This window comes from Anser cygnoides, chromosome 18 (genome assembly GCF_040182565.1).
Source record: "Anser cygnoides isolate HZ-2024a breed goose chromosome 18, Taihu_goose_T2T_genome, whole genome shotgun sequence".
NCBI lineage: Eukaryota > Metazoa > Chordata > Aves > Anseriformes > Anatidae > Anser > Anser cygnoides.
The window spans coordinates 1,965,866-1,993,080 of NC_089890.1; the positions used below are offsets into that span (position 1 = coordinate 1,965,866).

At 56.2% G+C, this 27,215-nt stretch overlaps 1 long non-coding RNA gene across 1 annotated transcript; it reads left to right on the plus strand.

Moving 5' to 3' along the window:
• The first annotated feature begins 1,236 nt into the window (after positions 1–1,236).
• On the plus strand, positions 1,237–15,363 carry LOC125183264 (uncharacterized). Its single transcript, XR_007165001.2, has 3 exons — positions 1,237–1,613; positions 2,583–2,777; positions 9,105–15,363. It is a non-coding gene; the product is annotated as an uncharacterized lncRNA (long non-coding RNA).
• Positions 15,364–27,215: the final 11,852 nt, after the last annotated feature.

The window sequence follows — 27,215 nt, forward strand, 5'->3', positions numbered from 1 at the left end:
CTGGGAGCGTCCAGCTGTGGCCGCGATCTCCGCGGAGGAGCCGTGTGTGGGGATGCCAGCATTTCCAAGCACAAGACAATTGTGCTTTATTTCCCCGCTGCATAGGAAAAATAATAAACATTCCTGGGGTTTGTTTTCAGGCTGCTTTGTGGAATAAATCTCAGACTGTTGTTGTCTCCCTGGGCTCTCCGGTCCCACAGAACTGTGTGTTCTCACTCCATGAGTCACTGCTGACAGCGCCTCTGAAACGCGGCGTGATGGCCCCGTGGTGCTCTGGCTGGATGCGCTGCAGACGCTGGAGATGATCTGCTCTGCACCCACAGGGACCAGCGAGCCCCCCCAGACCTCTTCGCCTGCTACCAGAAGTGGCCTGGACAGACTTTGCCACCTGGTCCTCTGCACCCGGGCTCTGCCTTCCAGCCCGGCGATGTCCTGGGCCTGACAGCGCGATGTGCTGCAGAGCTGCGAGGCAAGGGGTCTGCCCTGGGGCCCGGGGTCTGCCCTGGAAGAGGCTGGGGTTGTGTGGGAGCCAACAGCATTTCCCATCCCCTTTCCTTGGTGTGAAGGAGATACCCCGTGAGTGCCTGAGGGAAGCTATGGCTCTGCCTGTGGCCTGTGGGAACGTCCTCCAGCAGAGTCCATTTCGATGTGGTGGGACCTGGCCCTCTCCTGCGTGGCACAGAGCACTTGGCCTGGAGTAGGGCCTCATGCTGGAAGGGTTGCTCTGTGGGAGAAGAGGTCACTGTACCCATGCCCTGGTCAGTCCCCACAGAGGCATCTGGATGCCATGGGAGGTGCATTGAGATGGGATGATCCGTACAACATGCTGGAGCCAGGTTCACACCACCGCTACTGGAGCAGCTGAATGTGCTCTTGGATGACATGGGGGTGGAAAATGTGGGGCAGTACTAGAAGGGCTTTCTGCAGCAGTGGTCCTTGGTGTGACCAACAACAAGCACCACCTGCATCATCCCCAGCACCTAGCAGAGCACCACCAAGGCCCAAGAGCATGTGGAGGCCTCATAAACTTGTCTTCCAAACCCTGCCAGATTTCCTCCTGCAAGTAAGGGGCTTTCCTTCCTCCCACCTGGGAGATAAAGGAGGACTCGGGAGGTTGGCGTGGACCATACGTGTGAGTGAGGGGAGCCTGGTGGGCACAGCACCCCACATCGGCTGCTGCCGGATGGTTCCCCCGTGGGTGACTGGCACTGGGGGGACGAGCCCTTTGGCTCAGGGCTGGGAAGGTGGGAGCCAGTGCATGTCCGATAGGATGGGACAGGGTAGGGCAGTCTCCAGGAGGCCGGCGTGTGCATGTGGCTGGAAGGCTGACCTCGGTTGCAGCATTGCTGCAAACATGTCCCAAAAATAGCTGGTTTTAGAAACATGAAGTGTCCTCATACTATTACCCAACCCACAATACAAATATAGTGGCACAGTGTGAGTTACGGCAAACAAACTGGTGCTGGGGGATGAAAGCAGATGGGAGGGACTCGCTCCCCAGGGCTGTTGATTACATGGCAAAGGACCTGTCTGGCTTTGGAGGAATCTGGGGGGTTTACAGAGCAGTCCATGGCAAATAATGGCCAAAACCCAAACAAACACAAAAAACAAAGGTAAAGTATTTTATTGCCTCATGGAGGGGGGTGGGGGGTGGGAATGGGATGAGCAACAAATGAAGTGCTATTGCCTGGAGGGCTTGTTCAGGCACTGGAACAGCTGATAAAAATATCCATCAGCATCGTGACCCCAGGCACGGGGCGGCTGCGGGGAGGCACACTGCTCACCGAACAGGGGCCGAGAGGAACAGGCACTACCACGGCCCGACGATGGCTCTGGCACCTGGAGGCAGCAGAGCTGCTTTGTTAGAGGCAGGAGCGTGTGGAAGAAACGCGGTTCCAGCCTGCAGGAAAGGCTCGCGGGGGGAAAGAATTCTTTGCCTGGAGACGCCTGGTAGACACTCGGCGGATATCTTCTGCAGCCAATAATGTGACTTTTTGAGAGTCTCTAAAAACTGCAGATAAGAGCTGGTCATGGCGGAAAGCTCTGGACACTGTCAGGGTGATGAGTGAGCAGACTCTGCTCCACTAATGACGAGTTAATTGCTGCTCTCAGGCGCGGGGATCTGTAGGCACCGGAGAGCAGCGTGGCTGTGCTCACATTAGACATCAATGAACAACGTGTTTATTTGGACATCTGAAAGGTCAATTTTCTAAAATGTGAAACAATCGCTGGCATGACTGACTGGGACTGTAAATTTAGAGTGGGAGGCGTTAGCAAAAGCTGGGACTCATTCAAGGACATCCCAGCAATGCCCTAAAGCCATGATTTCATAGACCAAAATAATTCTCCCAAGGAAAAAGCCGTCAGCGGTGGTTTGGATGTGTAACTGGGGTGGCAGTGACTGGGGGGAGGACCGCAGTGCCCTGAGGTGTGTTGCAGGTGGGAACCAGGCGTGAGCCTGGCCAGAGGCTGGCATGGAGGGAAGGCAGCTGAGTAAAGGCCCATGTCCCTGCCCAGAGAGGGTAACGTGCTTTTTTCTCTTCCTCATCCTCTCTGTTTTGCTTCTACCATGCCTTTTGGAGGGGTGACTCATGCCGAGCAGCCCCAGTCAGCTGGTGGGAGAGCTGGCAGCGTGGAGCAGTGGCCATCAGAGGAGAGAAGAGACCTTGGTGGCATCTCCTGGTCTGTGGGACAATGCCAGCTGGTGAGGACCTCGGAAAGGTGAAGACCTCCAGGCCGGGCTGCTCCATCCTGCTGGGGAGGTGTGATCAGACGAGGTGGGCCATGGCTCGAGCTCTCTCCTTCCTTGGGAAGGGTTCTGGCAGGTTGTGAGCAGACACGGGGGGGTCACTTCCTCCAGCTGTTACTGAGCACCAAAATTGCACGATTCAGTTTCTCAAGACCCCTAAAAATTGGTCATGGCCCTACTACTGCCCAGGAGTTGTAGGAGTGGCGAGGAAATTTCCAGGGTTAGTGCTTCAAGCAGAGCCTGTGGGGTGCTCCCCCCTGTCCTGCCACTGCTCGTGTAGAGCAGGCAGGAGACATCTCCTCCTGCATGGAGCAGGCTTCCTGCTGAGCCAGGCACTGCTGCACTGGACAGATGGAATGTGTCCAAAACTGGGTCTAGCCCATGGGATGGAGAAGCTGGCACTGTCCGGAAGGGTGGGGAGAAGGGAGGCCTGCAGTGACCTAAAGAACTGCTGGTTAAACTGTACAGGTAGTAGAGGGGGAAACCAAATAAATCAATGAGCTTTCACTGGCTAATGTCAGTGAGAAGTCTAGAAATGTACGTTAAAGATGACCAAACCAAGCCAACCCCCAATCTCAGCCCTGTGCAAAACACATGGAGTCAAACGGTAAGAAGCAAAACCAGAAGAATGCAACAGATGACTCCAGCCTGTGCTTGGGTCGAAGCATAAAGAAGCGTTCACCCCTGTGGGGGCTAAAATATTTACATCTGTGATGGAGAAGGCTGTGCAACTTCAGACCAACAGGCCCGGTTAACTTATACCCTTGAGCCAAGAATGAACTGCTGGAAGAGTCCCTGAAATGCTGACACTGACATTGAACAAGTCTTGGAAAGACATGACAATATTGAGCCCTTGGAGACCTGCCAGGAGCTGGAGTTTGAAGGCTGAGGAGGGGGGACTGCAACCGGACTTGGTGTCCACTCATTGTGGTCCCCTGGTCCTAGGGGCTGGGAAACGAGCTGCACCGGGCTCAGCTTGTGCCACTTGCTAAGAGAATGCTGGGAGGTGACATGACCATTTTTATAGGTACTTGAACATAAAGATGTTTCCTGGTGGGGGAGGCTTTCAGGAGCATTGACAAATGTATGTTATGGTCAACTGGCTGGAAGCCTCATTTAGACAAACTCAGCCTTGAAACAAGCTGCAGTTTCCCACTCCTCAAGGGCCACTGGACACTGGAGGAGCTTTTTGGATGGGGGGAGGATTTGCTGCTGCCTGGAGCTTTGGCGCAGCAACACAAAGCCGTCCTGCAGGCCAGGCTTTGGGCCAGCTTGTAGGAGAAATCATGGTGTGCATCCTGTTCCTTCGCAGCCCTTGTGAGGAACCAGCTGGCGTGCTCATGGTGTGCACAGATTCTTGTTGGAAGGGGGTTTCTGATCCACCTCAGGGCTACAGGCTGTGATGCTAGCACCAGGGTGGGAGACATGGAGGTGATGCTGTGAATGATCTGCAGGATCTGGGACCATGTTACATCTCCTGGGGCTGGGAGGACACAAGCCCGTGTCTCAGGTCCTTGAGAGGATGGATCACCAGTTGTCACCTCTCTGCTGTTATGGCTTACACGGACGGGGGTGCAGGCACATGAGAGAACGAGTGCCAGCACTGGTACCCGGGCTGGGGAGCAGGGTGAGGACAGGATTGCTTTGGCTGGGTGCAAGGCCAGGAGCTGCAGAGACGAGGAGGAAGCTCCATTCTCTGGGCAGGGCACGGTGTCTGCTCACAAGCCACAGCTCCATCACATTTCTGAGAGCAGCTCCAGGGGGTCCAGAAGGATCAGCAGTTCCTAGAGCAGGAGCAAGTGCCTGCACGTGTCCCCTTCCTTCCCAGCAGTGAAGGGCTGCCGAGAGGTGATAGAGCAGCTTCACTGGGGTAAAGGGCTTTTCCCTGGGGCAGGGGGCATCCAGCCCAGCAGAAGGGCAGAGTGCTCACAAGAGAGAGAGTCCAGGTCCAGCAGCAAAGAGCAGCAGCCACCTGCAGAGCACATCATCTGCAGAGCACTGGAGAAGTTACAGGAGATGGACAAGACAGTGAAGAGGAATGGAGGATGCTGTGGGATACAGAGATATGAGCCACCAAACATGATAATGACAAGTGGCAGACAAGGCTGGGGACAGCGTACGTGAGATTTAATGTAGCCAAACAGACCCCTCATGCTCTGCCCCATGGCCCTGAGGACAGCCTTTGGTTACCAGTGTGCAGCCACCTGGCTGCGGAAGGGAATGGGCCTCTCCCTCTCTCCTGCCTTCTAGCCCGTCTGAGCCCAAATGCCTGTGTCACCAGGAGACTTTTTAGCATGGTAGGAACAGGAGCAGAAGAGATGTGCTTGCAGGATGCTGGGTCTGAGCATCGCCATGACTGGGGCCAGTCTCTGGGTGCCCCTTCCTGGAGCTCTGGGGATGGGGAGGGCCCTGGCCAGTCTCTAAAGGGGCTGTATCAGTGCCAGAATAATACTGGGCACTTTGCCTGGTGCCATTTGCACAGCTCTTGCTTTGGCCAGTGCCCAGAGCTGCCCTGTGCTTTATTTCTTTGGCACAGGTTCAGTGGGAGGTGGGTAGGGGGGAACAAAAATAGATGCTGTGAGAAGAAGCTGAGAAGAAACCACACCATGGGCAGGAGGGGATTTGGTCACAACAGTGCACCTGAGCCCTGTAGGGCACTGTTATGGGAAGGTCACAGCTTTGGAGAGGGGGCTGTAAGGAGCAGCTCCAGGCTTTGTCCTGAAGGCCAGGAGGTGGCCGGCCTGGCTCCGTGATGCTGTGCACACCTTGCAAGCTGGCGGTGGAGTGGGGCTTGGCAGCTGTGGCTGTGATGGGTGGCCCTGCGGAGGTGCCCCCATCCATGTCATGGAGACGTGTAGGGGAAGATCTCCTTTCACCCAGCATCACCCAGGACTTCTCAGTGGGATCAGGAAAGAGCTCCTGGGATACTGGGGTGGTGGCAGCATCCCTGCTGGTTTACTTTTGGAGACAGAGCCTCCTGCAGTGCCCACGTCCTGGGTGCTGCCCTGCGGTGGGATGAGGGGTGATGGGTTGGGAAACACCTCCAGCTCCCTGGGGCTGGGCACCCTGCTCTGAGCCCTGTCCCTGTCCTCCCCAGGGAGCCGGCTCCATCACTCCCACCCAGCCCTGCCAGCCCCGGGAAGAGGTGTCCACTGCCCACTCTATCTCACCGTCTGGGAATGTCTCCTGAGACTTTGCCTGCGTTTTGCTGTCCTTATTTGCCCCTCTCAAGGCTCACTCATACCCTTGTGTGTTCTCCATGGTGCATCTCCTTCCATCTGCCAAGTCTGGACCAACCCTTAAGGTCTCTCCTGCTCCTGGATGCTGTTTGGTGGCTCTAGGGTCAGCGTCTAGCACCAGCAAAAAGAATCACCACTTCTCCCTGATGACCTCCCCACTCCAGAGCCGGAGTCTGAGCCCATGGAGCTTTGAGAACACACATATCCTCCTCTCCTAGCTTGTTCTTCTCTGCCCAGCTGCAGTCTGGCCCCCCACACTACTAGCTCGTGACTGGCTCGGCTCAGCCCCTGCTTTTGAGGCTGCTTTTTGCATTTGTCTGTTTCTGAGCTAAGGCAGGAGCCAGCTGGGTACCTGCGCTTCCGCACAGGGTGCAGCCTGCACGTGTTTGCCTGCTCCCCATCCCCGCGCACAGCTCTGGGGGAATGCAGCACATCTGGATCCTCGCGCCCTGCCCCCGGCTGATGTGCCACATCTGGATTCCTTGCATACAAGCCCTGTCTAACAGGCTGTGTCTGGCTTCCCAGCATGTGATTCCTAGATAACAAGTCACTCCTGGATTTCCTACATGTGATTCTTGGATAACATGGCATATCTGGATTCCTTACATTCAATTCCTGGACAATATGGCACATATGCTCTCTGGCTAAGGCTGGAGCTGGAACAGGACTTTCTCTTTACAGTTTAAAGGATTTTTTTTTTTTTCTGGAGAAGATGAAGCTTTGACCTGAATTGCTGGCTGCCTCACAAAATCTCCCTTCTACCTCGGCTTTGGCTGCTCTTGGCTGGGAGCCTGGCTTGAAAACAAAGATCCTATCTCCCCCCACCCCGTGGGCTTTGGGATTGCTGGCGGTGGACACACCGCCCCTCGCCAATCACTGCTTACAATAATATTTTTCTCTAGGATTGAGCTTGGAATAACTTTGTTTTGACATAATCTGAACTAATGTCTCCCCGGCAATGACAGTAAACACTCGACAATAAGTCACAGCGCAGCCCTGAAGCTCTGCAGAAGGGGCTCCAGCTTTTGGACTCACAGGAACTGGTACAGGTCACCACTACAGGGATGGTCCTGGTGAGGGCAGGGTGCACCACAGCCTGAGACATTGGGTTTGAGCCCTTTCCCCTCATTCGCTCCACAAAGGGTGAAGGAGAATGCAGCACGGGGCCATTGCTATTCAGTTCCTCGGGCATGAGGAGTTATTGTGTCTGCGGCAGTGGCAGCTCCAATTTAAACACTGTCACTGCACTATTAATGGTCCTGGCACTCACTGACTCGAGAGCTCGGCCTGGGATCTGGGAGCACTGATGGCTGTGCAGCCCCAGAAGAGCTTCAATCTGCATCTCATGTTGCCCGTGCCTGGCTGCCTGTCCCCATAAGCTGCCGTGCTCGGGTCGCCCAGTGCTGGCACCGGCTGATGGTGCCACATCAGGCCACATCTCCTCCCCATCCCACCTTTCCCAGGGATGAGGGTCCTCCGGGAGCCCTGCGGAGAGGCTGTGCTGTGCCCAGGTGGTGTCACCTTCACAGGGACAAGTAGCACCCACCAAAACAGCTGCAATGAGGCTCAGCTGCCGCAAGGCTTTGGCTGATGTGTCGGGGGATGGCCATGGTGGGAGAAAAGGAGGGGCAGGGATAAGGACAGGGGCACCCAAGGGCCCCTGTGGAGAGGACATGTGGTGGGCGCAGGTTCCCTGCCAGGGGTCTCCTCCTTTCTCCCTTGGACAGCCCCTGGGGCCAAGCTCTGCCATGAGTGCCGATCAGAGTGGGACCTGTTGTCCAGCCGTGCTTCAAGCAGTGGCTGGACCTGGACCTGGTTTGTTTTATAAGCCAGCAGAATCTGTCCAAAGGTTAAAGCCACGGAAGGCTCTGCCTTCCTACCTTCTCTGCAGAGCTCTGCTTCCCATCTGCCTGCACCCCCTTGTCCAGCCACACACCGAGGCAGCGCAGGGCAAAAGCCGATGCTGTTAGCAGCCCACTTCCCGCTGGCTCAGCTCCCTGCTCAGCCCTGTGCAGCATTAAGACTCTCCTCTGCTTGAGACAGTTCCCAGCACGCTGCCAGTGCTGCACCACCTCATCCTTCATGCAGCAGGGCTCTGTGTACCGCCCGTGAGCCGGCAGTGCCCATCACAGCTTCCCGCCGTGAAGGCAGCGCTGGCCGTGGCAGCGCAGGCACCTTTCTGTGCCTGTGGTCAGCGCCTGGCTGCAGCAATGCTGCTTGGTCCAAGGGTGTAATCCTCCGTCATCCCCCATCCTTTGGTGAGACAGACGTCTCCTGCCATGAGCCTGACCCTTGCAACAGTGGCCAGCATCTCTGAGCCCCAAAGCAGGGCCGTAACTTTGCATCCCAGAGCTAAGGACACCTGGCAGTAGGTGACACCAAGAAGACCCATCCCCACCTGAAGACAGCATCTGGGCTCTGCAAGAGGAGGCTATACCCCTTGGGTATAGCTAGAACTGCAGCTCCTCTGGTTATTCTGGAAGACCATGGGCGGCCTTCTTTTATTTATTTATTTTTTTTTAATGGATGAAAACATCTGCTTGCTATTGTGACAGGAAAAAGGAGCTGTTGAACAATAGCTAGGGGACTTCTGAATGTCAATGGAGCAAGCTGTGGAAGACTGGAAGATGGATGGATGTCACTGATGGCTGGTGCCACGGACAGTAAGAAAAGTCTGCTGAGGTGCATGTTTCATACTCCTTGGTAAAGGAGAGAGGAGTTTCTGGGGAGGGTGCAAAAGCAGCAGGATGCGATTCGAGGCACATTTCTTAGCCGTAGAGCCATCAACCACCCTGCATGGCCAGGGCAGAGGTCAGGGAGGTAGGGAGCAATGTCCCTGCATTGCAGAAAGGAGCTCCGCGAGGATGGAATTGCACCGATGTCTTGTCGGGATGCGTGCTTCGCAGCAGAGAGGCAGAGGGGACACGCAGGTGGTGACAGTCTCTGGCCATGGTGCAGGTGCTGAGGTAGCCCTCCTAGAGAGGACGGTGGGCTTCCCAAAAGCCCAGGACCTGTCTGGGTGGCCTTATTCATCCCTCTCTCCTTTTTTTCCCTCTTTGTCATGTCACAGGAATCCTTTCATCCGCATGTTTGTTTTTCTTTCGGTCTCTTTGCAGATGCTCAGTAATTCTTTGAACATATCAGACGGGTTTGTGTATCCCTGTGTCCGAGTTGCTCTGTGGATTCTCCCCAGAAGAAAACAGGCACCTCTGGAGCATGTCGCACGCTGGCCTGAGGTCATGTCTAAAGGCAGCCTGGCAGACGCGCGCTGGAACGCGGCCTCTGAGCAGAGGGCAGGCGGCGAGCTTGAGGGGAGAGCGATGCTGCATCTGGGAGCACTTTTTGAGGTGTGGAGAGATGGTGAGCACTGGTGGGAATAAACATTGTGATGCAGAAGGGATAGGAAGGCTTGTGAGTCTAAGTGCCTGGGGCATGGTGGAACCACAGACAAGTCTGGAAGCTGCTTTGGAAAAGAGAATGTGCAGATGTCCTGTCCCTGAATACTCTGGGAGCTCTGGGTGGCTCTGGGGCATGTTTTCCCTCCAAGGCCGGCCTGGCCCAGGAACATCAAGGCCACCTCAGCCCATGAGTCCTGAGGGCTCCTCTTGGTGTCTTGGCCATGCTGGATGCTGCCCTGCCTGAATGAAGTGGGGGCCCAAAGCTAGAGTGTGATCCCTTGGAGAGCCACAGACACATGAGCTCTCCAAACATCCTTCCTGTGCCCCAAACCCAGCCACGCTACGTGGTGTGGGGCTGGGCCGTGTGCTGGGCCCCCCTTCTTCATTCTCTGGGCTCCTCAAGCACCGCGGAGGCCACGCGGCACCTGAGCAGCTCAGAGGAGAGCAGCCCAAAGCTGGGGGGCTCAGAACAAGACCCTTGACGCCCAAGACAAGACTTGGAGAGCAATGCTGCTGAAAAAATGCCATGCGATGCAGGCAGAGCTGTGGCCCGCAGGCTCCTGCTGCCTGTGGGTGCGAGGCCAGGGGCAGGGATGTGGGCAGGGCTGGGTGCTGGGCGAGGCAGGCCGCTCGCCTGGGCTCTGGGCAGCGCTGGGGATGGTGCTGTGAACCATCCAGCCCTGCTCCGGCACCGTTCAATCCCGCTCTGCCTGAGCCAGCCCCTTGCCACGCCGCTGGTTCTGCTTCCAAAATGCTGTCTGCTTCCCCAGCAAGCTGAAGACTGTGGATGTTGGATGAGTTTGTAGGCGGGGAAATCGGGAGCAAACTGGACTGGAGATGGCTGCTAAGTCCTCAGGCCCTGCCGGGTTGTGGTAGAAGGGGTGCAGCAGAGATGTGCACAGACATCTTGGGAAAACTCTGGGTCGTGAAGCCAAAACCAGCACCCAGCGCAGTCCCTGTGCTCTGCATCTGCGGGCACCGATGTGTGCGAGGCACCGAGGCCAGGAGAGGGCCCATCACAGCCTCAGCGTGGTGTTTACCTCCCTTGGAGCAGCTCTGAGAGCTTTCTTCACAGGCAGCAGCTGACATCTGGAGAGGCAGAGCCGATCCCCGTGTTGGGGTGATGGCACTGTGGGCAGGGGCAGGCAGAACTTTGTCAAGCACTGGGGGCAGAGGGAGCCTTCCCTGGGAGCATTGGGCAGCCACGCGGTGCTGCACAGGAGCTCGGTGAAGGATTTGGTGGCCACTACTGAGCACAAAAGTGGCTCTTGGGTCCTGCCAGGGGGCCCCGGGGAAGCAGGGAGGGCCCGGGGTGGTGCAGGAGCACGCTGGGGCACAGAGGGACACCAGTGGCAGGGCAGCATTACCAGTGCCATCAGCTGGGCGGCCACACGGGGACCTGGAGGGCAGGGGCGGCTGTGATAGCAGGGCAGGAGGGACCCACAGAAGGAGCGGGGAGGGGGGACCCATGGGTAGGCCGTGGGGCACACTGCCAGATGTGGCACCTTGGGATGTGAGAGCTGCAGTGAGGAAGCGGAGGCAGCCTTGGTGCAATCCTTGCAGATGCTGTGGCAAGACGTTTTCAGATAAATATTTACTCTGAATACATCCATTGTAGGGGTCTTCCATGTGCTTGGTGACAACATATAGAAACCCTCCTCCCTGTCATGCTGAGCTGTTGTCTTTGCCCTACATGTGTGACCATGAGGAGGATGAGGACAGAGCTACTGGTCCTGTCACTCCCCACCAGTCCCGGGGAGGACGAGCTTGCTGGGGCTGACCAGAGGCAGCCGGGAGCAGCTCTGCAGCCACCTCCTTCACATGACAGCACAGGCAGAGCAGAACCCACTGCAGAGACCAGGGTCTCCCCCAGCACCTGAGCTGCTCCTGCAGGCAGTGATTGCTCCCGAAGGGACGGGTGAGCAGCACCCAGCAGACTGCCTCTGCCCAAGTGCAAAGGAGGCCTGAGGACACGGATGGGGAGGGGGAGCGGAGCGAGGCAGCACAGAGGAACAATTGAAAAGAGGAAAGAGGAAATCCTCCTGGAGCTGTGAAAGTGTTTTCCCAGACTGTCTGGCCTGCTACAATGACCTCATTCTCCGAGGTGATGTTAATTGGGCTGAGAGACTGGAGAACAGGCTGTCCAGCCCTGCAAGCACCACTGCCGCCGTCACCTGCGCAGCCCCAGCACAGCACCCACGCCTCCTGCCCAGCAGCATCCATCGGGTGCCACTGCCGCAGCCCTCGTTAAACCTGACCTAGGCTGCCCCTGCCGAAATGCAGAGTCCCATGCTTTTGCCAGTGGCTTTAACGAGGGTTAACAAGACACAGATTTCCATTAGTTCATCTCAGCTGTTTATCCTGGAAAATTCCCTTTGCAAAATCAGTGTGATGCACACAGATCTAGAGGGAGGGGAGGGCATCCGAGTGCTGTGCATGCCAGGTTCAGAGGTCTCCGCTCATCTCCAGGCACTGATATCCTCATGACAGCAAGGTCCAGGAGACCAAGCGCTGGGAAGCATGGTCTTGTGGATGTGAGACCACAGGAGGGTTCGTTACCAGAGATAAGGAGCTCGTGGGGTGGACATCCTGTTCCCCGCATGGGCGCCAAGGGGGTGTCTCCTGGTGGGTCAATATTTTAACTGAGATAATGGAGGTCTGAGTAATGGGTCCCCTCCCAAATCCTCTTTCTCTACAGATGTGTGGGCACCAAGAGAAGTTTTTTCCACATTCTTGCCCAAAGGCATTTTCTGATTTCTTACACGGAGAGGGGGAAACCAGCAGAGTTTATCTCCTCCCACATGTTTATCTGACTTTTAAACATCCTTAAAACACAGCTCCTAAGGCCACTAGCTGCCTGTCAAATTTGCCTGAATTTGTTCCACTAATTATGAAGGCATGAGGAGCACACACATGCGCGTGATTTCAGAAGGCATGCTTCTTTGCAAAAAAACAAAACAAAAAGTAAGCACTTGCGAGTGCTTTTATGTAGCAGAGAAATTAAAATAGTGAGAATGAAAGGCTGGACATTAAAGCTAGATTTCCTCAAATGTGGACCGGCGCATATCTCAACACTGACTGCTGGAACAAATTACAGAGAGCAAAGGTTGAATTCTCCTTGATAGCTTGGCAGGCAGACTGGCTGCCTTTCCGGCAGAAGATCTTAAGCCAAAAGATAGTTCCTGGTCATGATGGTAGCAGGGCAGTGTTGTCAGGCCTGAAGTTGTTTGAGCTGCATAAAATGAAATCTTATGGACATAAATTTGGTGCATCCGAAAGACCGTGAGCAAAATAACAGTGCTGTGCCATTGGCTCCTGCTCAACAATGCTCATCAGCAGCCTGGTTGTCTCCAGGCAGTCAAGCAACCACATCAAGTGGCTATTGCACATCTTCTAGTGGTTATTGCGCATCTTCTGTGCTCTCATTGCATCCCCCAGCAAAATGTGGGTGTTTTGAAGGTAGGAAAATGTTGTCATGGAATTTATATTCCTATTAGAGAAGGCAGGATCAGAGCCAGGCCACTGGCACATGGGGTGGAAGTGGGGGAGAGCAGCAAGTCCCTAGACCTAGAGGGCTGAGAGGCTGTGTCCCGAGAAGGATGAGCTGCTTCCTGATTGCCGAGCTCCAGCACCACAAACAAAGCCACAATATTTGCTAATGCAGTCTTCACCTCCCTGCTCGAGTCTCTCAGGCCGGGCCAGCAGGCAGGGACCAAGCTTTGACTGCGATTTCCTCTAAAAATCTGTGGTCACCCCTCTGGGGAGCTGCGGGGAGCAGGCTCTGGGTCATGGTCTCATGTGGGCTGGAGGCTCCTCGATGGGAGAGGAAACCAAACCCACAAAGCAAACCCACAGCTGGGAGTGTGATGCAGCAGAGAAAGGAGCCTGCCCATGGCTTCTACCCCCTGTACCTTCCCCTGGTCACCCTGAAACGAGGGTGAGCAGCAGTCAGGAACTCCTCCATGGCTGTGAGCTCCTCCATGTCCTTCAGTTTCCTCCTCTCTCATTCCCTCCTATCCACTCAGCTGGCACCAGCCTTGTACTTTCTTTGGGATTCCCTGAACATTCCCTAAACACAAAGACTTCAGTGCTGTGCTTTTCTGTCCTTCAGTTCTTGCTGTTTAAGTGCAAATGTGCTGCAACCACCTGCCCTTGGGTCATGATGACATTTCTTGGTCATCCCATCCAACCAACTCAGATATGTTGGCATTCATACTCCCACATCAACAGCATGAGACCACAAGAAGAAACTGTCTGAACCTTTTTTTTTTTTCACTTGAGTTTGGCTTTCAAGAGTTAAAGGAGTTTCTTTTTACCATCAGTGTTGCTGATAAGCACACTCAACTGCCAAATGCCATTAATTTGTAGCTTTCTTTAAAGATAAGAGAGGGTTCCCCATGGTATTGGAGGCTCCATTCTGCTCCCACTGTGCCCCTTCCGAATAGCTCCAGTACCATATTTGTCTAGTTTGAACTGCAAAAGGGCGTAATAATCTCCAATGCTGGCATGTTGCTATGAGATCTTAAATACCGGTAATGAGCAGGGACTGTCAGCGATGTTTTTCATGGTGGAACCTCATCAACTTTTGCTCCAGGACAAATAACAGTAAGCAAAGCCAAGAAGTCCTCTTGGGAGACAGTCTGCCAGACACGAGCCATGTCTAGATTGCGGCTTTGGGTAAGAGACCTGTCTTGCTCGAAGCAACTACAGTACCGCTGACGTGCCTGCAGTGCCTGCCGTGTCCGTAGGAATGGTGCTGGAGGAAACACTCATGCAGCATCCACACGTTGTACTTGTTGAGCGACCAGAAGTCGATCTGTGGATGATGTGTGGGGTGTCTCATTCACTTGTCTCCAGTTTTGCTCCCTGTGAGATATCTGTGCCTGCCTATGTGGGCCTAGCTCCTGTCAGAGCAGTCGTAGCTGCTCAGCAGCTGGGGACACCTGGTGAGGCAGACCTTTCCCTGTGCACTTTCATTCCTCATAGTTAGCTCTTACCTTCTGTGTGCCCCTTGGCAGCTCCCCCTCATAGGGCTGTTCTTGCCTTTAAAGGGAAGTTTTGCTTGTCTTGGGTGTAACGAAGAGAAGATTTTAAGCCAAACAACAGATGACATCTGGTCCTTGTGCCCCCCAGCACTCGTTTTTAATGCAGGATATCTTAACCATTTTTTGTGTCAGTCTTTTTTTTTTCTTTTTTTTGAATATATTAAGTATTTTTAACGTGGACAACACTGTTGTATCCAAATTGTTCTCTGGAATTGGTAGTCCCTTCCAGGTTTGGAAAATTTGAATCTGTTCCTGCCTGCTGACTTTCAAGATATCTTTGGTTGGTAGCGAAGTGTTTTGTCCATAGGACTTGATTCTGCTGCAATAGTTTTATTTTTATGACATTAGTCTTAGCTCTGTCGTGAACACTTCAACTTGTATAACTTCTACATTGTTCTTTATTTCCTACTAGTTTTGCTGTTATTCCCTTTGGAAATGGCTTTATGTTGAGTCTTCAAACACCTATTTTTTTCAGGATAGCACAGATTTTTCTTATGGGATGATTTTATTTGATGAGTTATGACTTTATCTTCATTTTTTAAACTACTTGAGAAGCAGCTGAAGTTAATTGTTGAGTCTTAGTGATGTCATGGGATTGCATTTGGAACAGAGCTTTCATTATGCTCTGTCTCAAATTGCAGATTCTAATAGCAAAATTTTGCTGTCTTCTTTGCTGTCCAAATTTATTTGAAATGTCTCTTGCAGTACTGATGAGTCCATCTCTTCCTTAAGGATGTCACTGAAAGCATTGTTATTAGGCAGGAGAGTACTGACCTCTGCATCTGGTTTTGTGTTGTTTTGAGACATAACTTGAGATCCAGATTCTTTGCTAATAAAATCATCATCTAAGGCAGAATTTAGAGCTGGCATATTTTGTCCTAGTGCTTATGTTTTAATTTTCTCTATTTCGGAATAAACAAACCAGACCTGAATATGGTATTTCTTCTTCCTTTCTTTCTTTTTTTTTTTCTTCTTTTAGTTTATTTTTTTTTTCAACCTATTTGAGCAAATAACTTTATATGGGTTCAGCCCACGCTGTTGCTCACCTCTCTTGCTTAATCTAGATCTGAATTAATTGAGAACAGCCTTGCTTTTCCTTTATGAGCTACTGATGCCTCATTATTGATGTTTTCTCTTCTGACACTGGGACACCACTCCCTCTCTCCCCTTCACTTGGAGGCTTGTGGGTGGGCAGCTGTGGGTGCTGCCCAGCTGGTCCTCAGAGGATGCTCTGGAGGAGGCCCAGCTGCTGCAGCAGGCAGCCCAGGCTCCACCAGTGGAAGTCTCCCTGGGCTGGTAGGCTGGGAGAAATCAGCCTGACTGGCATGGAGAAACCATGCAGATCAAGCCCCTTTGCTCTGAGGAAGACAGGCCAGCTTTGGAGGTGTGGCTGGGTGCCTCTTCCTGGTGCCATTGCTCTGCTCTGCCCTGCCTCATTTCCCACTGTGGTCAGAGCTGAGCACTGGTGGTGGGGAGCAGGATGAGGATGGACTGGGTGGGCGAAGCTGTCCTCCGGGCCAGTGCTTTGGGAAGCCTGGTGGGGGGTGCCTGGTGGGGAAACAATGGGCTCTTGTCTCTCCTGCTCCAGGGACAGAACAGGCTGGCCTGAGCTTGCTCAGCAGCAAGACCAGGATGGGTTTCACCTCCATGTGAATGTAGCCAGTGCTTTTGCAGTGATTTTCATAGCACGGGTAAGAACTGCCAGGCAGGGCCAGCCTCCAGCCGGGCACCCAGCTGTTACCTGCTCTGGGGGCTGCATCTCCCCCTGCTCTGGGAAAGCCCTGACCCAGGGGTATTGGCCAGGGGGAGAGGCAGGTGGACCTAAGAGGGACGGCGGGCAGTGCTAGCGCTCTCCACTGGTGTGGCAGAGGAGTGGGGACTCATCCTGGAGAGGTGGACAGCAAGGCTTGGCCAAGCTGGAAGGGGTAGGGACCTACTTCTTGTCTTCCTGGACCTCGTGGCTTGTGGGGACAGCGAGACCTCCAGTGCTGGGCCAGTTGCTGGGGCTGGGGACATGTGTCTGGGGACAGAGAGGGGCTGGGACATGTGTCTTCCGTTGCTGGTGGCCTAATTCACCTCCTCACAGAGGGGTGGCCATCTGCAGGAGATGCTCCAAAGCCTGCCTGAGATCCTCCTGGCTCCTTGCTTGGGAGCACACAGGAATCCCAGGGAAAGGACAGAGCAGAGGAGGCCCCTCGGGATGTCCAGTGCTAACACCAAGGTCCAGCAAGACAAGGGGAGGTGTGCCGCTCTGCCCGACCCTCCTCAGCCAGCCCCCCAAGCCTCCTCCATCCGCCGCCAGCTCCTGTCCTCCCGCTCCAGGCAGCTGCCGGGGTCTGCCTGAGTGCCTCCAGATGTGCGGGCGGCCGGCGAGCCAGATGTGCAGCGCCGCTGGGGGCCCCCAGCAGCCGAGGGATGCTGTCAGCACCCCCGCCCTGCGCAGCCCCCCGGGCAGAGGACTGGGTGCCCCTGGGGACCGCCCCAGCCCCGAGTGCTGCCGTCCCCTCTGTGGGGGAATGGGCAGGGCTGCGCCCCCCTCCAGATGTCTGCCTGGCCCCTGACCCCCGTTCCCCTGCAGCAGGGCCTGTCTGGGCCACGCCAGCAGCTGCGCAGGCGCTGGGAGTGCCGCAGGCCTGGGGGAGCGGGGATGAGAGGCGATGCAGCACGGCGGTGGGCTTGTTCAGGCAGAGCCCAGGGAGGTCCCTAGGGAAATGCAAGGTTCTGGGCTACGGCAGCCAGCACCCCCAGCCCTGCTCTGCTTGGGCCACACAAGCCGTGGTACCCCATCTGCCCACGGGTCATGAATGTGTTGGAAGGTGGGGGAAACTGAGGCAGTGGTGCCCCTGTGACGGTGCCAGGCCATCCTCTTGCCTATGGAGTGAGGGGACAACCCTTGTTCACGGGCAGCATGACATCAGGGCAGAGATGATCTTGAGGGCACACTGAGTGGCAGCCTTGGTGTCTGATGTCCTGGGGAGCCCAGGGCCACTGGACTCCAGCCAAAGCCCCTTGCATGTCCAAAAGGCAGGGATTCTGTGAGCAGGGAGGGAGGACAGAGCAAACGTGCAGGCGGTGCCTGGGCAGAACGTGGCTCCTCTGCTCTGGCACCTTCATGGCTCTCAATCGCAGGCTGCTCAGGGGACCTGAGCGCTGGTGCTGCCCCAGCTACAGGGACCCCTTCCCTGCCCGGTGAGGAGGCCACAGTCCCTCCCTGATGGTGCCAGGCAGCCCTGTGCCCACCCCATCCCCTCCCCATGGTGCTGCGAGCCCCTGGCAGCTTTCTGGTGCCCCTCAGCACCCCATGGTGGCTGTAGATCCTGGGATCCCAGCTGTGAGCTGGGCTCTGCTTGGTCAGAGACAGCCTGGCGTGAGCTTTCCCTGGGCCAGGAGAAGCTGCATGGGAGCCTCTCCTCCTTCTTGCCTGTGCCCCGTGGGGAAATGGGGTGATGCATGGCCCCAGTGGGGGCCTTCAACCCACCCTCCTCCTTCCTGAAGCTCTTCTCACCTCAGGAGGCCCTGCAGCCCAAAGCCTCCCTGCCCTGCCCCAGCCCTTCCCCTTGCACTAGGGCTGTTTATTCACCCTGCAGACACACCACAGGCAGAACCATGAGCTTGATTCTCAACAGGCTTTTGGTGGAGCTGATTTTGGGGCAGCAGGTCTGGGCAATGGGATTAGGAGCCATTATCTGTATGAGGGCACCCTGGGGGATTGCAGCCTTGGAGAGACAGCTGGCTGGAAGAGAATGGGATGGGCAGCAGAGCCCATGGAAGGCTGTGCGGGAAGCTCTCCCTGGCCAGGAGTTGCTGTAACTATCAGTTGTTGTTCCTTGATAAGAAACTCTCCAATGGTGGCTGCCAGAATGGGATGGGACAGGGAGGGATGGGATGGGAAGGGACAGGAAGATATGGGATGGGATGGGATGGGACGGGATGGGATGGGATGAGATGAGAAGGGATGCGATGCCCGAAGTGTGCCAAGCCCCATGGGGCCATCTCCAGCCCCCTGGCAGCAAGTAGAGGTTGGGCTGAGATGAGAGCTGGTGCTAAGGGGCACGTTCTTGATACTGAAGAGGGATGTAGGCAATGAGCAGCTGGGAAGCCTGGAAAATACTATATCAAGGCCCTGTGGGTTGCTTGCTGAGGGGTACAGCTACACAACATTTGAATCCCTGGCCTCTGCCAAATCAGTGCTGCAAAGCAGTACCAGGAGAGCTGCTGCTGCCCTTTGGGCTCTTGGTCACGGTCAAGGAAAATCCCACCAGGAGAACCAGAGAGAAACTTTGCAGTGACATTTAGGATGTTATTTAAAGGAGAGAGTCATGAGTAAGTCTGACGAACTAGATGCTCATTTATAAAGATAAACACTGCATAGTATTCATTAAAATATTTTTCAATATTTTGCCAGCTGCTGATCAAAAATCAAAGTAGCCTTGAAAAATGTACAAGGCTTGTGAGAAACTGAGCCCGGAGCCCCAGAGGACACATTTCCATGAGGCGTGCCTCCAAACAGGCACAGTCCTGGGCAAGATGTGGTCTGTGCTGGCTGGGCTCCTTACACCATGCCCTGCCCTGGGCTTTCCACTGCCCTAGAGGCTTGCAGCTGGCAATGTCCTCTTCCCTGGCCAGCAGCTGGGGCAGGGCATGGAGTACAGCCCCTGGGGCCATTCCCCTAGTTCACATCAAGGCAGAACTCAATGCTCTGGCCCTCAGGGGTAGAGCCTGGTGCTGTAGCTCCTTGCTCCCGAAGGGCCATGCCAGTGGGACTGTCTGCCCGTGGGGCTGGCAGTGGTTCCCAACGGGGCCCCAGCATGGCCTCCTGGTCCTCTGTGACCTTATGGATGGAAAGGACTGAGACCCCTCCATGCTATCTCTGGTGCTGGGTGATGTCCACAGTGTTGCATCTCACTGCTGACCACTAGCCCTGCTTCACAGGCTACAGCACCAGCAGGACATGGGGTCACCACAACAGGGTGCCCCTGTGCCCTGCGACAGCAGCAGGACATGGTGGACCTCACAGGCAGCACCCCTGGCTGTGACCCCCTGTTAGGGACAAGGTGTCCCTCCGGAAGGTGCATGTCCTGAAACCTCCTGTCCTGGTGCCTTGGCGACCTTGGCTCTGCTGTTATTTGTGTCTGGGTCCCTTATCTCAACGCCCCACCTAGCAAAATGCTGACCATGGTCACCCCGGTGCCAAGGCCATGGGTGAGTCACAGCCCTGTGCCAGCCCAGGCACCACTGCTCAGGGACAATTGGAGGAAGCCGTGTCCCTTGGCAAGCCCTGAGATTTCTTCTGGGAGTGACATGGCTGGGGCCGTGCTTGTTAACATGGGCACGGGTCACACACACCTCCCAGGGCCACCGAGACAAGCTCGCACCAAGGGGGCTCTGTTCACGCACACACGTGTGTGCAGAGAAGGGGGCACAGTGATGCGTGCACGCAATCTGCGTGTGCTCATACACTGGTACACGGGTGCCCTCGCGCTGTGCAGCCAGGCTGTGTGCTCAGGGGAGGTGCCATGGTGAAGCACCTCAGCATCTTCTGCTGGCACTCAGCTCCTGAGAGCCCTCAAACCTGCCCAGGCTCTTTGCCACCCCCCCACTGCCTCTGAAACCTGGGTGCCACGGGGTCCCCGGGTGCCACCCTGCCTTGCCCCACCTCTGCTGCCTGCAGGGCTGCCTGCTCGGCGCTGCGTGCCTGCAGGGTGCCTGCGGTGCTTGGAGGAGGCCAGAGCAGTGCAGCCGTGCAGGACAAACTCCTTATAAGGCTGGAGACACGCGGGCGGCCGCTGCTTTCCCAGGCAGCCAGGAGTTCCTAGAAGTTGGCTCCTGGTGCCAGAGAGCAAGTCCTGGAGAGCTGCATGGGCCAGCCTTCCTGGAAGGAGTCGCTGGCCGCGGCAGCGCCCGCCTTGTGCCAGCTCTTGCCCCGCCATGCACTGCCCCGGCGGGGGTGGCTGTGCTCCCTGCGTGTCCCCCTGGGCCATGGCTGTGCATGTGGAAAGCCCCGGCGTGGCCAAGGCTAGCACCCAGCACTCCATCCCAGCCCTGCCCCTGCAGACGCGTGGCCAAGAGCCATCACCATCGCCACTGCCATCCCTGTCCCCAGCCCTGAGCCACTGCTGGCCCCATTGCCCAGCTAGGAGAACACCCCAGGCTTGAGCCCAAGTGTGTCCTGTGGCTAATAACACCCAGAGCTCGTAGCCCTGCAGCTCCTGCTTGTGCTTTGCATCCTCCTGTGCTACCAGCAGCATGGTGGGTCATTCCAGCTTCCTTGAATGGGGTAAAGGTGTCTCCTGCTGCCGGGGTCTCCCCATGACTTGAGAGCAGTCCCACCTGCCTTGACACCACCATGTGCTCAGGACACCCAGTGTGCATCCTCCATGGGTCCAGCTTGCGTCCAGTGGCACCTCCAGTCCCACATGGACACCTGAAAGGTGCCTGCTCTCCATCTCGGGCATCCCCGACACTTACAGACGGCTTCCATTCCCTGACACCGCTCAGTCGCTCCGTGCAGACTGTGTCCCCTCCTCCACGTGTCCAAGATGTCCCTACCGCCAGCATCACCTCAGCATATGCCTGGACAGGAGATGGCCATGAGACGATGGGCAGCCTCCAGGACCTCAGGGAAGTGCGCGGACACCCGTGCACAGCTCCACCACTGGTCTGTGCTTCCCAGAAGAGGGCATGTGGGCGACGAACACCAGCACAGAGGTGGGAGGTCCCAACCCCAAGCATCCCAGCTCCTTGATCTGAGGATCTTGACTTCTGTGACCCTGGGATCCTTTTGACCCTTTGATCCTTGTGACATGGCCACCCATTGTTGCTGGCTTAGGGTGACATCTTGACATCTGCAGAATGCCTTTCTCCTGGGGGCTTCCACCAAAGCCTTATCTTACAAAGTGGCCCCCATGATCAGCCCTAAGCACAAAACCTTCCTGCAGCGTCACACCGCACCCACTTTCCCTTACTCCAGTCCTCAATGCCATTCACCCGCTGTTGTCCCGAGGCCTCCTGACCCTTATGTCCCTCGCTGTGCCTCTTGTTCCCCAGAGATCCAGATGATCTTGCCCCAAAACCGTGCTGTGTCTGCTAGTTGCCTGGCCTGCTGCACCAGCACAGTCCGTCCTCTCCCTTATAGCCCAGTTGATCCCGTGTCACCCGCCTCCTTCTCCAGCCTTCCTAGCAATTACCTTGTCTTTAAAAAAAAAAAAAAAAAAAGAGCTTTGTTGATTTTTTTAAAGGTGCCAAGTCAATCTGGTACAGTCTATCCCTGATAAACAGCCCTCCCTCAGGGCCTCTTGGGACCAGAAATAGCACAGGGGCTGGACCCGCTCAGAGCAAACATTCCTCCCCGCACACGCATGTCTGCTTCCCCTGGCTGCCGTCCATCCGTCTGTCCATCTGTCCGTCCCCTGGTAGGAGCAGCACCTCGGAGAACCAGTGCCACCATTGCCTCCAGCAGGTCCCAGTGGTGGCAGTGCCCAGGGAGGGACATGAGCTCACCGTTCCTGCAGGGGAAACTCTGTACTGATTAACAAGTGTCACTGAGTCACAGCAATCCCCAGGTGGCAGCCAGCACTGCCCCACAGGTCCAGACCGCCCAGCCTGGTCGTGCTGATGTGGCCCCGGCTGTCACAGAGTGGCTAGAGCACCTCGGGATGTGCTGGGTGCTGTGGCCACCTCCTGGGGACATGGCTGCTGCAGGACGGTCCTGCTCCTGCAGTGGGGACCAGCTGCTCACTGCGCCCTGTGCCCCTGTACTTGTGGCTGCCCCAAGCTCTCCTGCCTCCATCCCGCTCATCCCTCAAAGGAGCAGAGACACGGGGCAGGGGCAGTGATTGCTGGGGACAGCGACGCGACCCCTCCAAGTTGGGTGAAGGGAAGCAAAGCACCATGTGTGGGTGCCATCAGTCTCACAGAATGCCAGCATGGCTGAGGCCGGCAGGGACCTTTGGGTCCTTCTGGTCCAACCCTACTCCAGCAGGCCACCCAGAGCAGGGTGCCCAGGACCACCTCCCGGTGGCTTTTGAAGATCCCCAAGGAGGAGACTCCAGCACCTCTCTGGGCAGCCTGTGCCAGTGCTCGGTCACTGCACAGCACACAAATGCTGTCTGTGCCCCTGTTCGTACCCACTGCCTCTGGTCCTGGCACTGGGCACCACCAAAAGGAGCCTGGCTCCGTCCTCTTTGCAGCTTCCCTTCAGGTATTTATGGACATTGATGAGGTCCCCCTGAGCCTGCGCTTCTCCAGGCTGAGCAGCCCCAGCTCTCTCAGCCTCTCCTCACAGCAGAGGGGCTCCAGGCCCTCCAGCATCTTCGCGGCCCTTTGTTGGACTCCCTCCAGTAGCTCCAGGTCTCTCTCCTACTGGGGAGCCCAGCACTGGACAGAGGTCTCCAGGTGTGGCCTCACCAACGCTGAGTGGAGGGGAAGGATCACCTCCCTCCACCCGCTGGCAGCACTTTGGCTAATGCAGCCCAGGACACCATCAGCCTTCTTTGCCCAAGGGCACGCTGCTGGCTCATGCCCAGCTTGGTGCCCACCAGGACCCCCAGGGCCTTCTCTGCCAGGCTGCTTTCCAGCTGGGTGCCCCAGCCTGTCCTGGGAATTCCCTCGAGCCCAGGAACATCCCTGCCCTTGGAGCAGGGCCACTGCCCTTGCTGGGAGCGATGTGCTGTGCTTTCCTGCGGCTCCCAGCAAGAGAGACCAGTTGCCAACCCTCACAGCTCTGGTGCATGAAGAGCTTTTGTGTTTCACGCAACAAGCAACTCTCTCTGAATCTCTGGCCTGCTGTTCCTTCGAAGACACATGTTTTAGAAAGCTGAGCAGAGGAAAAGGACCTGGGGGTGTTGGTCGATGCTCACCTGAACATGAGCTGGCAGCGTGCCCAGGTGGCGAAGAAGGCCAACGGCACCCTGGCTTGTATCAGGACTGGTACAGCCAGCAGGACCAGGGAGGCGATCGTCCCCCTGTACTCTGCTCTGGTGAGGCCGCACCTCGAGTGCTGTGTTCAGCTTTGGGCCCCTCACTACAAGGACATCGAGGCCCTGGAGCGTGTCCAGAGAAGGGCTACGAAGCTGGTGAAGGGCCTGGAACACAAGTCCTGTGAGGAGCGGTTGAGGGAACTGGGGTTGTTTTGTCTGGAGAAGAGGAGGCTCAGGGGAGGCCTTATTGCTTTCTGCAACTACCTGAAAGGAAGGTGTGGGGAGCTGGGGGTCGGCCTCTTCTCACAAATAACTAGTGATAGGACTAGAGGGAATGGCCTTAAGTTGTGCCAGGGGAGGTTCGTGTTGGAAATGAGGAGACATTTCTTCTCAGAAAGAGCAGTCAGGCGTTGAACGGGTTGTTCAGGGAGGTGGTGGAGTCACCGTCCCTGGGGGTGTTTAAGGAAAGACTGGACGTGGTGCTTAGGGACATGGGTTAGTGGGTGATGGTAGTGGTAGGGGGATGGTTGGACCAGATGATCTTGGGGGTCTTTTCCAACCCTAATGATTCTATTATTCTATGATTTTCTGTGGTGTCTGCCCCCTTTGCCCTGTGTTGGGAGAGTGCTGGGAGCCAGCCGAGGGAGGGACAACACCTACTGCCCACCCCAGGACCTTGGCTCCCCAGAGCACATCCCACTGCTCCCTGGGGAGAGTCCTCTTCTTCTGGAGGGGCTCCTGACACAATCAGTGTCCTAAAGCACCACAGATGTGACTGTGAGAATACAGAGATGGAGCACCCATGCCCTGCCCGCCACATCTCTGCACATCGCTGAGCGGGGAGGACTCAGAGGCCAGTGCTCCGTTCCTGCTGGCTCAGCAAGTCCCACTGCTGTGTGATTCCTTCTCCACAGACATTAGCAGTTGGGCTCAATGATCCTTGTGGGTCCCTTCCAACTCAGGATACTGCATGATTCTGTGATTTTTATGACTCTTCTTGGAGCTTTCATCCAGCCAGCCTCCCCTGTGAAGGCCACATGAAGAAGCGAGCCCAGCCCCCGGTGGGGTCACACCAAAACACCCAAAGCCTTCCTGCTTCTGCTCCAGCCCCTCTGTGTCACTGCACATTCACAAATTACCTGCCAGGCCCCCAGGCTGCCCCCTGGGATGGAGCCCCCAGCCCTGGGAATGGGCTCAGGGCCGTTGGTCTGTGGATTTGGGACCAGAGCCCCCGGTCCTCACTCTGCTCCTGCTGGAGCGGCTTCATGCCATAGGACATCGTGGTTGCTCTCTCCCTCTGCAGCCCGTGCCATCTGCAGACAATATTAATTGTGTTTTTCATCCATTAATCACTAATGACATTAATCATGTTGTCTTCATCCACAGTAGTGTTAAATAGCGGAGGACTGCAGGAACTCCCTAAAAACAAACCTCAGAAGTGATGGGCCTCTCCACAGCCACTTCTGAGAGCTGACAGTCAGCCAGCTTTCGATTGCTTTTCACGTATGCCATGTGGCTTTTATATTGTTTAGTCTCTAATTGAGATCCGGGGCAGTATTGAATTACCTGTCCCGCAGCTGTGCACTGCATCGTCTGGAACCACACCAGCGAGCTGTCATGTTCGCTGGACGCTGCCGTCCCCCATGCGTATACGTGCAGCGGCTGCTGCGCTGTCGGCTGTCCATCAACATCTCACAAACGTGGTCACTTTGCCCGGCCTGTGGCTGCCCGTGACCGGGATCAGGCTGGCAGGAGTGTGACTGCGGAGAACCACCAGCGTGAAACATGGTCCTCAGCTGGGATGCCGAGCTTCTGCACCTCCTGTTGGGAGAGGAAGGCGTCCTGGTGGGGAGGCTTTCCCTGCCCCCGCCACGGTATGGTGGGATGGGGGCTCTGGAGGCTCTGACTCACAGCAGAACCATCTCCAGCACTAGGCCGGGGGCTGTGGCTTTGTCCACCTGAGGCTTGCAAGCCTCCGAAGATGGAGATCCCCCCCTCCCAACTCTTTTGCTTGTTCTCACACTGGGATCCTCTCCAAGAGCCAGTATTGCATCTTCAGCACAGGAATGAACATGCCAAGTCTTAGCCAAAAAATGCACAGTCTCAACTTTTCTACCAAGAACAAAGAAATCTTTCTCATGGGCTGCAAAATACTTTCAGTAGGGGATGCAATCCCTGTTTTCCTTGCCACAGTAATGTACAGCTCACATCATCACATCAAGAACATTTATGCGCATAACTGATGCTTAGCACTGTTTTTCCTCCCCGCAGCTGAGGTCTCTGAGCCCACCTGGGATGGAGAGCCAGTCCTTCAGCAGGCAGACATGGCAGGCAGTGCCTCCTGCCAGGTCCCCACACTGCTCCCCGAGGACTCACACCATTGTGCCTGGAGCCCAGTACCAGCACAGTGCTCGCGGTGGGAGCAGAAAGTGTGGTTTCCCAAAAAAACCCCTGACATTTCAAGATTTGGTTTTGTTTGGATTCAGAATGAACCCAAAGCACAGAACTTCTCCCGCCGGCGATTTTTTTCGGGGATGGGGGGGTTGGATGCAACGCCGAGGCGCAGGGAATTCCTGGGAATGCTGACTTCACGCTACTCCTCTTGCTGCTCTGTCCCCCGGCCAAGGCCCAGGCCAGCCATGGGGGCCGAGGTTCTCATGGAGCGGTGAGCGGAGGCCTGGGGCTTGCAGACTCTCCGGGCTCCTGGGCTGCTGCCCATGCCCCAGGCAGCTGCTCAGGAGCTGGGGGAGGTGGAGGATGGCCAGGCAGCAGGTCTGGCAGTTTCTTGGCAGAGTTTGACTACAATCAAACCGTCTCCACAAAACATTGCGATGAGCCAGCACATTCCAATGGGGAAATGTCTTGTCTAAGTGTTTCTGACCAACTCTCGTGCGGCGGCTTTCTCACTTTTCCTCCTGGCTGTGTTTCTGAAGGAAAAAGCTCTTCAAGTACACAGCCCTGGCTGGCGATGCTGCAGGTGGGACTGTGCTGTCTCAGCTCCAGAGTCCCACTCCAGGCCCTTCATCTACGCTCTGATACACCTTGGGAGAACCCCACCAGTGCTGTGCTGGGCTGCCCAAGGAGCCCTAAACAGACACGAGGGGAAGAAGGTGTGGGTGCCTCACGGCTTGAGCAGCCCCACCTTGTAGCTGAGCACTGCAAGGAGCAAACTCTGAGAAGCCAACCACACCAGTCAGCAGGAGACCCCCAGAAGACACCCCGAGACCTTCAGCACTGCCACCATGGGGGAATTGGATGGGATGGGGCCAGGAGGAGGTGATGTCTCTGAGCCAGGGCAGGTCCGCTGGGGCTGGTGGGAGGTGGTGACGTGTGGGGACACGGCATGCACATGTGGGGGGCATCTCTAGTGACGGGAGGGTTTGCCCACTGGCCAACCTGTGGGTTTGTGTTTGGGGTGTGTGTCCGATGGTGCTTTGTAAATGGGGCATGTGGAGTGATGTGAGAGCTGCTCGTGAAACTGGGCCCATGTTCCGTGGCATGGGGATGCTTGTGTGTGCTACCGCGGGTGTGCGTACTCACAGGACGGGGCACACCAGCCGTGTGTGCGGGAGCGATGCTGGGCTGGGGAACCACATTCATGTGTCGTTCTCCTTTCAGAGACACTTTTTGGGCTGAAAGTGGATTTCCCCACACGGCTGCATGGAGGATGCTGTGCCTAGGATGGTGGTCCTGTCTCCTGCCCTTGGCAAACTGACCCTGACTGGGACGTGTGAGGGGGGATGTGGCCCCCCCGCAGCCCCCCGCTGCGGGCAGCTGATGAGGTGTGACATGCTGGGGACCAGTGGCAGCGCACAGCCTCTCCCTCTGCTGCGCCCTTCCTGTGTGTGCGGCCCGAGTGAAAACAC